Source organism: Anomalospiza imberbis, chromosome 5 (genome assembly GCF_031753505.1).
Source record: "Anomalospiza imberbis isolate Cuckoo-Finch-1a 21T00152 chromosome 5, ASM3175350v1, whole genome shotgun sequence".
NCBI classification, from domain to species: Eukaryota; Metazoa; Chordata; class Aves; order Passeriformes; family Viduidae; genus Anomalospiza; species Anomalospiza imberbis.
Genome location: NC_089685.1, coordinates 58,246,816 through 58,261,798, shown reverse-complemented (window position 1 = coordinate 58,261,798; position 14,983 = coordinate 58,246,816). Strand labels below are relative to the sequence as shown.

The 14,983-nt window shown below is 43.0% G+C and overlaps 1 long non-coding RNA gene across 2 annotated transcripts; it reads right to left on the bottom strand.

Moving 5' to 3' along the window:
• Positions 1 to 393: 393 nt before the first annotated feature.
• Positions 394 to 12,704, bottom strand: LOC137474472 (uncharacterized). 2 transcript variants are annotated; one of them, XR_010999367.1, is made up of 4 exons: positions 11,327 to 12,704; positions 9,269 to 9,337; positions 8,651 to 8,740; positions 394 to 1,076 (listed from the first exon to the last, which is right to left on the bottom strand). It is a non-coding gene; the product is annotated as an uncharacterized lncRNA (long non-coding RNA). The 2 variants fall into 2 exon arrangements; XR_010999368.1 differs by lacking the exon at positions 394 to 1,076 and adding an exon at positions 4,649 to 5,220.
• Positions 12,705 to 14,983: the final 2,279 nt, after the last annotated feature.

The window sequence follows — 14,983 nt, the reverse complement described above, 5'->3', positions numbered from 1 at the left end:
AGACACTCAGATAAGCCTGCAAGTCATCTGTGAAGCCAACCTATGTCTTAGACTTTGAAGATTATTCTCTTATTCACAAGTAAGCAGAGAAAAACAGAGGTTATTCCCCTGGGAAAAGGTTGAAAATCATCACTGGAAGTTTATACCAGCCAGCAGCAGAGGCAGCTGAAAAGAGGTTGGCCATGGCCACTGGTTCTGGCAGAACTTGGAACTGTGTGAATGCTGACTGTTCACGGGCAGAATCTCCCCACATCTCTCCCCAGATGCACTGCTGGCATTTACAGACATTGTAGGATCATTGCTGTCTTTGATAGAGAACAGTGACCCTAATAGAGGCAAAAGTTACCGTGGAGAATGGGGAGGGTATAAGCCAGGAGAGAGAGAGCGTTCATATGACTGTGTAAGCCTTATTTATTAGAAATCATCTTAAAAACAGTTTCCTCTTATTCCCAAAATCTTTACTTTCTTTTAGTGCTCACTGGATGCAGTCTATTGCAGATGTATACAGTTCCCAGTGCTGTAGTGTTTCAGCTCATCAGAACATTCAGTGTGTTTCACTTTAAGACATTCCTGTCAAGTAGCTATTTCTTCACCCGTGGGTTGGTTAAGACATTATCAGCCTTTGCTCGCCTGCACTCATATGCCTGTGGGAAACCAGGTCCAGAGCCCTGCTGCAGCATGTCACAGAGCCCTTCTAGGAAAGGCTCTCTAGGATATGGAGGAAGCAAAGTGCAATGTGCATCCTTCATAGCCTTGAAATAGAAGCTTTTAGCCTCTGCAGCTTTGTCAGTCCAAGAGTTTGATTGTTTTTCTGTGCCTGTGGATGAAGGTGTGGGTAGAGATCCTCCAAACTGTGACAGCAATTCAGAGGGGTGCTTCAGAGCCCCTGTGCCACAGATACACACAACAGTTCAGTGCATCTAACCAAGCAATTGAAATTAGGTTGCAACCACTGGCACACAATCCCACCTCTGATCTTACTGTGACTCCAGGAGAGGAAAAAACTCCACACTTACACACCACTGACCTGGCTTCAGCTGGGCTCTGTCTGCATCCAGCTCTTCTTGGGTCAATGCCTGCCGAGCAAGAGGAGCAAGTCTTCCAAGTCAACTTTTTCCTAGTCTCAAAATAGCTGCTGTAAAAGAAAAAGCAGATTCTTTGCAAGCAGTGGCAATTATAATAATAATAATAAAAATAAAAACCCACAATAAACCCACTGGTATTCACATAAAGAAATTCCAACTGCAGCCTTCCATTAATACTGCCTGAATTAGCATAGCATCCCAACAGGATTGCAGACCCCAACTGAGCCACGTGGTGCATTCTCCAGCTGGTGTCTGTCAGGACAAACCCACACAGGTACAATCACCTCTAAAATGCTGAGATTGTGAGGTCCTTCTCCGTGCCTCACAATCTCTATGTCCATCCTGCTGGAGGACCTCCCAGGAGCTGGTAGAAAACCTGCTGTATTGCTGCTGATGCCTAGTGGTAACTAACCACAGAAGAGGCTGCTTAACACAGCATTATCCTCCGCCCTTTATCTTAAATTTTTGGACACTAATTTCTTTGTTGTTGTTCTCATTTTTTGGGGGGCTAATTTATTATCTGGACACCTTCACTCAGCAGGTTACCTCCTTCCCATTTTGAGGCCAGCTGTTGTCTTCAGAGGCACCGGACAGCCAGATGGACTGAGCGATGTTCTCGCCTGTTCGACACTGTGCTCTGTCAGCACTGCTTTTGGTGAAGGGTAAGACAAGGATTTGGCAAACACCAGTGCCTGTTTTTTTCCACTTTTTCTTTTCTTTTTTTTTTTTTTAAGTGGCAACCCCACACATGTGGTGGTTTATTCCAAACTGAGCATTTTTTATTTTTCCTTTTAAGAAAAAAAAAAAACTGTGGCAGAGCAAGCTGATGCATAAATTGCCATTCTGGCAGTTAATACATTGCTGGGTTTTAATGCATAGAGGTGGGCACTGAAAATAGGTTCCTTTTGGTCCCCGAATTTTATATGGAAGGATGGGAGAGGGAACAGGAGCATAAAAACCTGAAACAATTTCCAAAGGTGGAAAACAGTGGCAAGCCCTAGTTCAATAGTCTGATTGCAGACCATGGCTGTAAGGGGCAGAGGACACTTTTCCCAGGGCAAAGCTGCCTCACCATGGAGGCCAAAATGTTGGATTTGGAATCCAGAGTACTTGCTCCCTAAACTTTTTAAGCACAAACATAAGGGAGTCAAGCAAGTAAAATTACAGCTGACAAATTGTGCTCCAGCAACATACAACTGAAGCGCTAATACGTACCAGCTGTACCTAGATGTCAGTTTTTTTGAAACTAAGGTAATTTCTTTTCTGTACCAAGAAAAGGAGAAGGTCAACAAAGACACATTTAGTCCATGCTCTGCACTGATAAGAGGTGTAGTGCAGGCTGTTAGTTCTTTCCTGCTTCAGAAAGTCTGAAAAAGCAGGAGCTGGGCTCTTCTCCAGCATAACCTGACATTAAAATGGCATTCTTCAAAAAGCGTCTGCAATAAAACAGCATTTTATTACTGAGAAGGTGTGCTCCCAGAAAGGATCAAGGTCATATCTGCTGAATTTAATGACAGAAAATGAGCTTGTGACATATTACTTGTGCAGAGTTAACTTGGCCAAGAGATAATTAATGGAAGATGTGTAGTTAAGTCCCGTGTGCTGCTTTGAAAGTCTCAGGCTTTAATTGGTACCATTGGCTCTTGTAAAATAAACTGTGCTTCTGATCCAGCTCAGAAATCAAAACATGGCATTAAAAAAAAAAGAGAGAGAGAAAGAAAATAAAGTGTTTACTTTAAAGTGTTTTTAAAATTCAGAGTGTTTTAAATGGGTTTCTGGCTTCCAGAGCTGTTACTCTACTCAATGTTGTGTTATATATTCTCTGATTTCCCTGCCACAGCTCATACTTTATGTAGCTGGTGACTCTTGATGACGCATTTTGATGCATTCAGCACAACCACACACTAGCATGAACCAGAGCTCACCATATTTCTGGCTGTGGAGCTTAAGTAAACATGGACCTGTGCCCAGACAGAGTTGGCGGTGGCTGGAAAACCAATACTGAAAGTCTAACGAGAACTGGCAAAAAATCTGCTCTGCTTGAAAACATGGCACTGGAGCAAAGCTGTCATCTTTCAGTGTACTGAGGGCTTTCAGGCAGCCTAGTTTTGGTGTTGGGAGCAGGCACTACTCTTCCCATTTCCGTGGCTTCTTCCCACTCTTCACAGTCACTCAGGAGCTATTTCCACAAATCTAACTTGTGCACACAGATAAGGCAGAGCTGATAAGGAAGGAGAGGAGGGTCTGATAGCAGACTGTCTCTGCTGCTGACTCCCTGTGTGGTCTCATCACACCACGGCTCAATTTATCTCTATAAAATGACTAACAGCACTTCCCTACCTCCCGGGGAATTGGGAGGATAAAAACAGTGACAGCCACAAAGCACAAAGTTATTACAGCCATCCGTCCAGAGCGACTGTCAGCTTCAGCACGTAGGCTGCACTCACACACAGTGCTGAGAGCATTCCCAGCAGCTGCCTTGTTGGATGGAGCACGTGTCATGCTTCTCTGGTATAGGTGCCCCTAGGCTCAGAGGGTTGAACCTCATACTAACTATATTCTGCCTCAGAGACAGAAAGTAAACCTCTTTCATTAGGTTTCTTATTTTCTTCCAGGAGAAGGCAGCAAAGGAAACTTCTGCCACCTTGGGGAAATCTGAGCATGGGATCACCCCCTGCCCTGTGAAAGCCTTCTCCCGTGATGGGAGAAGCTGAAAAGCCACACTGAGAGCCATACTGGAAGATTCTGGTCCTCCCTCCTCCACAAAAGCAACAGCTAGGTGTGGAAAGACGCTGTCAAACCCTACACCACATCAGTTCTTGCCACAAGTGCTCCCTCACTTCTAACCACCCTGAATGGAAGCATAGTGTAAACAGTCTACTAAGATCTATTCCAGATGCCTGCTGTGGTACATCAAGAGATTAACATATTAACTCTTAAAAGCCCTCTAATTTTAAGGAGAACTCTATACTTAAGCTGAAAGAAGTTTGCAGAGATCAGCAGAGTTCCTCTGATGGTAGGGAACCAGGGAAACCTGTTAACAGCAGACTCTATGGATAATTGAGAAAATTATTCAATGCTACTTTTAAAGTACTTTGGATTACAATATTACATGGGTTGGTAATACTTTTCTCTTAATCTTTTCAAGTATACATTTGCAATGGTTTGTTTATTGCTAGGTTTTGCCTTGCAATCAGATAAACACAGGCTTTGCTCCAACTGGAGCTCCAACTAAGCAGAGTAAGCCAAGTCAGACATGGCAAGAAAGACCATGGACAAATACCTCTACTTGATGCAATAAGTTTGGGGGGGTTTTGGGCAGTGGTTTTGGGCATAGTGTGTTACCTACAATCTGTCATTAAAGTGCTACTTGTTAAAGAAACAGGAGACGAAACAAGTAGCTCAAAACTGTACAAGGACCTGAGGCGGATACCAAAACAACCCATGGGGCAGGGAGAGGCAGAAGCAAGTACCTGATAGTGGTCAGCACAGTGGATGGGAGGGATAAACCTTCTGAAATATCCAGGACTGGCACCATGCCCAATGATGTACCATGCCCATGCCCAATATGTGCATCCTGGAGCCTGGCAGGCTTCCCCTAAAAACAAGTTTCCCAAGCAACGCTACCTCAGTTGGACCGTCTTGCCACCAGGGCTGATTAAGGAAAGCAGCCTGTCTGTGACCAGCTGCATCTTCTAGGCAAAGAGGAGGAAGAGTTACACCTTTTACACCACAATGGATTTGTTTCCATGTCTTCCACCATGCTGTGTACATACTCTGACTGAGCTCTGCAGAAATCAGCAGTGACAATAAATGCACTTTCGCAGCCAGCTGCTCCCATGCCCCCTTCACTTGGCCAAACAGACAACATATACGTCTTTTTAATTATCAAGGAGCAGCCACAAACAAATGCTATGAAAATCTGGCCCTGAAACAGTGCTTAGAGCAAAAATTAGCCCCAGAGCAATTGGATGTTTAGGCATGTTTCCCACTTTTTCATCTAGACATACTAAGCAGCCAGAAAGCTAGTAGAACCGGAGATCTGGGAACATCTCCAGTGGAGCAAAGATCTGGCTGCTAGGGGTCTGTAGTGGTTTCTCTGAAGGAGCTTCTTCATGCTTCTGGGCAGGCAGTGCTGGAGAAAAAAGAGACACATCTAAGGCAGGCTGGGCTGTCAGGGAGCCACAGCAAGAGTGGCATGACATGGCTTGCAGACACCAGAGTCCCAGCTTGCCCCAGAAACCCTGTTCTTGGCCTGGTGTGCATCTGCCCTCATTCCTGAGCAGCACTGCATAAAGTGTCCATGTGGGACAGCCACCTTGATTTAAAAACACAAAACCCAAACCAGTCAACAATTCAGGAAACCAGAGCTGCTGCTTTTCCTCAAGGTGGATTTCTTTTGAAACCAACTATTCATATTTCCTCCCCAGTCTTGTCAACAATGGTCCAGACAAAAGCTGTTTGGTTAAAGTAGGCTGTTGTCCCGGTTTTGTCCTGTCCCTTTCACCTTTACATCACATGAGGACGATGCATATTCCATTTCACATAAGCCCAGATGTAGGCGAATCACTTTGTATGACCAGCTACATATATAATTGTCATAGATATAGGCCTATAAATGATTCATTAAGATCTATATCAGCTGGTTATTTAATGTGTCCTACTAATTAAAACTTTGTGATAAAGACAACTACAGCTCTCTGTAATTATGCCTCTGGACAATGTAATGCACTTCCAACTAGTATTTGAAATCCTGGGTGTAAGTTGAGTCCTATAGTAGGGTAGAAAAATATAGGTTAACTACTGCTCTTAATTGCCCTTCATGACTAAGATTATTGTAGAACTTCATTGTACAACTCCCTGAGACTCTTCTGCGTGGTGCACATTACAGCCACCGTTAAGTGACAATGCTGTACACTGCATTATCCTTTTGTATACCTGAGAAGCTTGTGGGGAAAAAAAAAAAAGGAAAAAAAGGACTATTTCAGCTGGAAGGAATGTGTCTGGCTTGGCTCATCTGGAAGGGAGTGGACCAAAGAAATGTTTGAGAAAATGCAGTGTTTTACCCTACATGATCAAATCTGGCATTTCGTGCTCAAGCTAGAGCTCAGTGTAAGCTTCTCCTGAGTAAGGCCCACAGATCTGTGGTAACCATATGCTGGATACAGCTTCCAGAAGGAAGAAACACAGTGACTCAGAAAGCACATTAGGCGCTATTTTGTTGGTCAAAAAAGAAGCTTCACTAAGTTTATGTCAGCATAACTAAGCAGGTCTAACTCAGTTTGTCTACAGTCTTGTTTTCTCAAAATATGTTTGATGCTGAAGGGAGTATGTCTATATATGAAACACGTAAAAACATTAAAATATTTCTTGGGGATGGCTATCAATGTAATAAAACACAGTAATAAGTGATAAATGCTAAGTAAAAGAAGCTTTTCCTAAGCAGCTTATGCTAAGAATATATGTCTTGCCCCACTACCAAAAGACTACATTAAGTGTCATCCTTCTAATTTCATTGGGATATCACCACTAGGATAAACATTAAGATTGGTCACCTCAGTGGCTCTTCCACTGCCAGTTCTGCTTGGTTAGACAAATAGGAGGTGACTGCCCCTGTGTCGACACTTGTCATCTCCTGTAAGGATGCTCAGCTGGCTCCTGTCATTGTCAGTCCAGGGCATGTTACACCCAGGGGAATGACTCAGGTGGAACTTGTTGGCTCTTGTTAGCCATAGAACATTGCCTAAACCCTGAAGTCTACATAATCTAATCTCTGGTAAGTTTCTATAAACACTAATTTGTGAAGACAAAACAAAAACTATGGAAGATGTATCTCTCAAATGCATTTTGGTCCCCAAAGGTGACCTGGTACAGTCCATACCACTGCGGCCAGTACCATTAACTCACCCGCGAAGAAGCAAGAAGTAAACTCCATGCTCTCTTCTCCTTGCAGTCTTTTTCCAGCTTCTCATATCCAAACTCATTCATGTGGTACCACATCCACAAAAGCTACTGAAGGAAAGCCATAGAATGCAAGAGGTGAAGAAAGTTTTAAATATAACTTTGCTTTAGTTATCAAGGTTTACTGACCTTGTGCCTATAATAGCATAGGACTAGTATGTAAAAACCTTGACCACATTGCATAAAAAATCCTAACAAAGCCCAGTTTCCTACAGATCTGTGTCTCAGACCACCTTACAGTGCCTTCTCTATTTACTTCTCTGTTACTCTCATGATACAATGGATGTGATTAGTCCTCAATCACTGTTGTCTCATCTTTTCACTGTTGTCTCATCTTTTCTTTGCCATGTGTTGATGTCTAAGTTTCAAGTTAAGCTCTTCAGTCATTTCTGATTACACTGCTGATAGCAGCCTCTGGTGATTACTCAGGGGAGCACTCACAGTGTAGCTTTCTACACTATGGGAGCATTTCACACGCTTTGTCTCTCCAGTGATCTTTAATTAAACTGATAGGAACTCAACTCTGGTTGAGACTCTACCGATATTTTATCAGAAGTTTTTCAGACTGGTCAGTCTCAAATAAAGAGGTGCAGACCAAGTGAGTGCTTAAGTCTCAAATTTCCCATGAGACAAACAAGTTTAAAACAGGATAACTCTGTGTGTGCCAGCTCCAGCCTATGATGGCTGTAACAATGCCAGCACATTGTAATAGCTTGTAGAGAAGGACTCTGGGCTTAAAAAGGAGAGAGATGAAGCTGAAGCTGTTCAAGAACTTCTCAGCAAGCACCAGCCTTGCTCCTGTCTTTGAAAGATGTCTCAGACAACTTTGTTCCTCCTTAGGAGCATATTGCAGAGTGGCCCCACTGACCAGCAGTATTCCAAGCAAGGGAAATGAGGTAGTAGACAACACTCAAAGGGTTCACCTCTACACAACTCAGCACTGTTTTCCAAGCTATTTGTATGGCCACCTTAGCAAACCACCCAGGACAGACAAGAAGCAGCTTCCATGGGGTGATAAAATCCAGTCAAGTTCACCCTGACCTGAAACTATAAGGTCAGTCAGAAACTCTAAGTACAGCTTATCCCTGTCAAGCCTCACACTTGAGCAACATTGTAGAGCAGTAGGTGCCAGTGAGTGAAGGGCAAGCACAGACCAGGCTCAGGCTTAGCTGCAGTCACAGGTGCGTGGCTGTGGCAGTACACAGATGGAGTACAAACAGGGCACCTGGTGGCAGGGCACCTGCCACCTGTGCTGGCACCTGGAACAGCAGCAGCAACACCTAGAGCCTGAAAGGACAGGGAGGAGGACAGTCTGCCTGCTACCCAACAAGGGCCACTCACTAGGATGGACACATGTGCAGCCCTGAGAGGGAAGAAGGGAGATTCTAATGTCACTTACTAAGCCGAGGGCTCAGTGAGCAACTCACGGCTGCAAACAGCCTTGGTGCAACTCAAGGCTTGCTATGCTTTTCAGCTTGTATATTCTCTGGGTGCAGCAGCACTGCTGGAAAAGCCTCAAATTCCCATTGCAAAAGCATTCCACTGAATAGCAGAGGCACTCAAACAGGGAAAATGCTGGTTCCCACTTGTGCTGCAGCATTTACCTGCAGCCTTTAGGTGACATCATCCTGGCATTCTTCTCCAAAAGCAGGTGGTTACATTGACTGATGGTAGGAAATGAATTATCATCTCCCCTGAAAAGACATGGAAATAGAACAGGATTAGATGTTTTATCCCAAGGGCCATGAGAAGAAATGGGGTCTAATCCAGAATTAGAGTGAGGGTGCTCTAACAATAGGCTACAAACTCTAGGTCTGAGAGCTGTCTAGCACAGTGTGCCCATTATCCTGCTGAGGCCCCCAGGCAGCACTGCAATATGCATCATCATAATAATGAGTTTCTAATCCCAATCAAGTGCCCAACCCAGTAGGCAACGCCTGACTCACAGAAAGGATTAGCTGACAGATGTAAACAATAGTTGTGGGAGTCGCTGTGTCCATTATGCAATGCTTTTATGCTGAGTTCACAGAAAATTAGGAGCTTTTGCTGAGAACATAAGTAACTGAGATTTTCAAATATACATAATGGGTAGTCTCATTCTTCAGCCCTAGGAATAACACACTGATACCAGTGCACCCCATTTCTACCTCTTGAATTAACCAGATTAACAAGGAATAGGGACTCATGTTCATACCACAAGACAATAAAGACTAGGTACTTACAAGATGATCCTCTGAAGCATCATGCCTGCCTCTTCCCAGGTCCTACTTTCTTTCATCACAGAAGCACCTCTGCCACAAGTTGGAACGTGTGGGGGAAGCAGGGGGTGCATGAGAAAAAATCAACAGAAATTATAGAAATTAACATTTCTTTATGAGAATGAAAAAAAAAATGGAGATCAAATAGATGTTTTGCTATTAAAATATGTGCTACTGGTCTAGAATTTAATTCCAGGAATACATGAGAGCTGGCATGTAGGAGACAGCCAGAATTGCTTGAGTTACTGTAACACAAGAAGAACTCGTCTGAGGACAGACAGCTCTACTGCAGACTACACTCAGAGACCACACTGTGCAGTTTCACCAAGCTTGGCTTCATCATTCACCTCACAAGGGAGCTGCTTAAACCCTCCCCCCAGTTCAAGTTAGAGTGAAGGTGTATAAAAAATGAGTCTATTAGGGACAGTCTTCAGGTCTCATTTTAGATAATTATGAAGGAAACAAAAAAAAAAGTGTTTTATTAATTTCTCTCAGTATTCAGCTTTTGTAATTTATGATGTTTTCATGTAATTTGTTTCTAATTTTTCCATATTTTCCATAAGAGAGACAAAACAAGATATATAATAATAAATCAGACCTAATACTTACCATTCCAGATTTTTTGGTTGAGGAGACAAAACAAACTCTTAGAAACAAGGGCTGCTGCTAACCTTGTCTGCAGGCATAAAGAAAATCAAGGGGAATTATGTGTGCTAATTTTGTTATCTTTCTAAGGTTTGTGATCTCAAAAATCCTCAGGGTTTTTTTTAAGATGCTCCCTCTCTGTCAGTTCCAAGTAGGAAACATGCTCCATGTGCATTCCTCAGATGAACAGCAATTAACAGTGAAAAAACAATTATGACAAATGATGAACAATAATAAAATAATGAAAGGAGCAGTAGTTCCTGCCTCTCCATTTGTCTATTATGCACCATCACAGCTTACTCCTTTTTTTGACCAAGCAGGACAAATACTCCAGCACAAGTGAGGGCAGAGCACTTGTGCTGTAGACTTCAGCAGCAGCAGGACAGTGAAAGGATTTCAGTATGGTCTGGGGCCTGTCAAAGAGCCCTTTAAGCTTTGCATGCTGTGTGATGCTGCAGTCAAGAGCAGCAATGAGCACTTTGCTGGTCACATAGTTGTGGTCATGCCTGTAGGGTTTGTGCAGGTGCTGCTGTCCTGCACCAGCATCCTCCTCAGCCTCTGATCCATGGGGCAGCCCATGAACAACAGAGTTGGTATTAAACTCAAACACGCAGTGCCAAGGCCACAGGGGGAAGGGCTGACAGCAGTGCTCTATCTGGGGAAGTGCCCCACGACTCCACAGAATGGACCAGTGTAACTGTAGCCAATGGAATTAGGTATTCAACTAACGTAAACATTGCTTACTATTACAACACACTGAAGTTAATATTGGTTTGGGAGGAAAGATTCAATTTACTCTTCTCTTTGTGCTCCAGTTTTCACTTTTCTCACATGAGCACATGACACAAGACAAGCTTTACACAGCTTTCTGGCTTTGGTAGGTTTCAAACCACAGGTTTTTGTAAGAGAGGTGTAACAAGCCAGAAACTGCTGTTTAAAACAAGAGTACTTTTGCAGAACAGAAAAAAACAGCTAGAAAAGCATGATCTCAAGTAGCTGCTGCTGCATCGAGCTGCTGGCCCTACTCAACCCAAGTCAAAGGTCACTCCCAGCCAGTCCAGTACAAAGCCTCACACTGGCATCATGCTAGGCTCAAGTACACAAGAGTTGCTGAGAACACCAAAAGAAAGGACTGGGGTTGCTCATAAAGGTCTGGAACTAATATGCCTAAAATAACCTAAAGAGTATTAAAATATGCCTAAAGAGTAATCAAGTGTGCTGTAAGCATCTGTCAGACCATTTACATATCTGTAACAGCAAGAGAATAATATAGGAATTTTGTCTTTAACTGTGAGGTTTAGTAAATATTTCCTTTGCTTCATACTGAACAATAACAATGATTTAGTCACACATGAAAGACAAGAAGTTGCACCTTACATGTAGTGCTGCCCCAACACAATGGGTACTTTGACGATACCTCTGTACACTAGAGCATCCTGCAATTCATTTGTTTTCCAGAGAATGAAGGTGAAGGTTGTAAATGACTGTGCAGTTTATTATTCCCTTTGCCCTTTTCCTTTCCATGTATCTTATCTTTAGATAAGTAATAATGTAGATTATTTTTGCCATTGCTAGAGTATCTTTATAATGCAGCAAAATGAGATCCATCCATACATGTTTGGTAAAGCAGGAAAAACCTTTAGAAACAAAGCAGGGCCCAGTGGTGGGAAAAGCTGAATATTTAGGTCTGATCACAAGGCTGCAGAAAGTCAAAGAATTTGAAACAAGACTCCAAAAAATGGTCCTTGAGCAATGCACAAGAAAAAGACAAATCCCAAACTTTGTTAATTCACCACATGAGGAAATTCCTTCCTATTCCAAACATAGTCAGAGCTTCAGCCGCATGTCTGGGAGCAAATATCATTAGGGCTGATACAGCTTGTTTTTATCCAGGCGTGACACTGGCGCTCAAAAGATGATGTTGGGTTTTGATCTGCCTTTCAACAATTACACAGGGAATCTCCCACGGCAAAAAATTCCAAATAGTGATTAACCTTCTAGGGCAAAAGCCAGACTTTCCATGTGTTTGATCTAAATTCAGTTATTTTTTAATTTCCAGGAGTGGCTTTTTTTTCTTCCTGTCACTACTTAGTTCACATCTATTCAGGACCCTGTGTGACTCCTGAAGATCTCCTGAAGACATGTCAAATCCTAAATAGAGTTCTGAGGTTCAGTGGGGGTGGATGTTTTTAAGCTGTGAACACAAGTTTCTGTAAGTGGCAGCACAGCTATGCAGAAATCTTGAATATGAAGAAATTTCACATACAAGGAATGTCTTGCGGTTCTCAAAGGAGTCAGGTTGCTCTTTTAATTTCCATTCTTGGGGTGGTAGTGGCTGCTCCCTGGCAGGGAGAGCAGTGTGGGGCTGTTACCAGATGGGCCTCCTGGGGAGTCACTGAGCACATGGGCTTTCAAGGAGGGCAGCTGGAGTTGAGGATATTCAGAACTACAAAGGATCTGGCCTTTCAAATGCTTTTCACTGTTGCAGGCCAAAATAATAAAAAAATCAGGGGGTATCTTGTTTATATATTGATGTTTCCCATGTCCAGGCACTTTATGATACTTACAATGGTCATATAAACTGCTCCTAATCTGATTTGGCAAGCTGGTCCAATGATTCCTGCTTCTGATTAAAAGTGTTTCCACACTTGCTGAGTGAAGGCTTAACTCCAGCTAAGCCCTTGCACTGAAGTGATGAACAGCAGACCCAAGAGATCATTTATAGATTCCGAATCTGATTGTTCAGTGGGACTTGGCAGAAGCCGTCTGCTGCCTGCCTCTCTGGATCCACCTCAGTAGACACATAGCAACTTTCTGGAAACACTGGTTGTCCCAAGAGTGTGGGAGCAGCAAGCTGCATCAGAAATTCAGTCTCCGTAGTCATGAGGTGAAAAACTGGGCTCAGTTCTACTAAAATAAGCAAAAACAAAATAAGCAGCATTCTTCAGTCTTCTTGCAGTTCATCATGTAGCCTGGCAGCACTGCTCTGTGTAACAAACTTCTCCCAAATCAAAGCTGCACTGAGGTATACCTGAAGGGAGACAGTTCAAAATAGCAGTTTGGGGTAAAAAGCTACAGACACTGCAATAATCCAAAATCTAAGTATTAGATGTTCAGCATGAAAAATGCACTGAGAAATAACACAAGCCTGACTGAAGACTGAAATAAATTATTACTGCAGTCAAACTACCTTGCCTCTGTTTTAAGGTGGTTCAGTATCATGACCATGAAACTAATCTAAAACTGTGGTTAGGTAAGTGTGATCAGAGTTACAGCTGGATTAATTTACAAAAAATTAAGGTTTAAAGATGTAAACATAAATAAATAAATGCAGATCCTGAACATTAGCTAGCAAGTCAAAACAGTATTACCCTACAATATACTTGTAATTTGTTTTAACAAGACTCTTCTCCCTTCCCTTGTTCCATTGCCTGAGCTAGTATATTTTCTAATTAAAAAATAAAATATCCTGGTGTAAGGTGGGTAAAAACTGGACTCTGATTAAGTCCTTAGGGAATGAGGAAAAAGGGATGGTGAATGAGCAAGTCTGCTTTCCTACATACTTTATTCCATTCTTGATCCCAAATATAAGTTCAGAAATACATAACTATCTGATCCCTCATCATATTAGCTACCTAAACAACAGAATTGATGGAAAGGAGAGAGCAGAATGGAGCCTCTGCCTCTTACTTGAGGAGCAACTCCCCTCTATGGAGTTGTCTGGAAGCTGGTAGAAAATAGATGTCCATGGAAAAACATATCCCCTGGGGATGGCACTAGTGCCATGGCCAGCAGCAGCATGGAGAGAGGAAGGGGAGGGAAACACCACTACCTGAATTGCAAGAGTGCAAGTAATTGCAAGTGTTGCCTCTCAAGTTCTCAAGTGCATCCTGCACCAGTAGCTCCTTAAAACCAGACACGCTGAAAGAACCACAGCTCCTTTGCTCTTTTTGCTGCTCTGCCTTCTTGCCAAACTCCCATGTGTGCTGAGCTTCTGCATTTGCTGATGTCTTTGCTCATCATCAAACCTGCAGGAGATGGGAGCAAGAGGGAACTCGATGGCAAAAAAGCCAATCACAGCTGTACCAACATGCTCAACATTGGTGATGCTGAATGCACTTGTTGCATACCCACTTAGCCTCCTATGAGACCTCTGTGTCACATTTAGGACACTGTCCTATTTCAGCTTCACTTCTTTGTTTTCATTGTGCAGAGTGGTGGATTTTAAAATCTGGGATACTGTGAATAGCACCCAGGATCTTTCTGCATCACTGGAGTTCAGACATAGGAGAAATCCTTTCCAAGCTATGGATCCTTCTGATGTTTTTTCACTCTTCAGAGAGGAATACATACAGAGCTGAATGTTTTATTATATGCTAAAACAGAAAGTACATTAGATACTTAGTTGGTCCTCTAGGATTCATGAATTTAGTTTTACTTCCATGCTGTCCTTTGGAGCCAGCCTGTCTTGTTCCTTTCAAGGCTATGAGCAGCAGTCAGGTCCTGTTTGTAACCCTGGTCTCTTGCACATGTTTCAATTGCCTGGCATCATTGGATGCAGGAGCTTCATCCTCCCCAAGGTGCAGAGTCCTTAGATGTTCATTTTTAGTTTAACTATCTGGGAAACAAGCAGAGAGAATTGCAAGGACTTTTCAAAGTCTCTTCCTAAAAACAAAACCAAGTTGCTTAGAAATTACAACAAGGAGATGTGCAGTCATGGAAAAGCAGAACACTGAGCACATCTGCCTCCCACCAGGTACCCACGCTGCCATCAGGTCCCTGATATTTGCAGGAAACCCAGGGAGTCCAAGTCTCCTACTTCTGCCTCTTACTCCAGAGAGTCCCTGTTCCTTGGTGGAAGCCTTTTCTCTACAAAACAGCTAGCCTGTGGCACTTCTGCTCATTGCCTCTCTACTAGGATTTTCCATGTTCCAGTCCTCAAGTGGAGACACTGACAGAGCTATTTTGAGTCAATGACTACCCCTTGCTGCCAGGGATTTTGTCAAGGTGGGCGTGCCTTGATGGGGTGAGGTG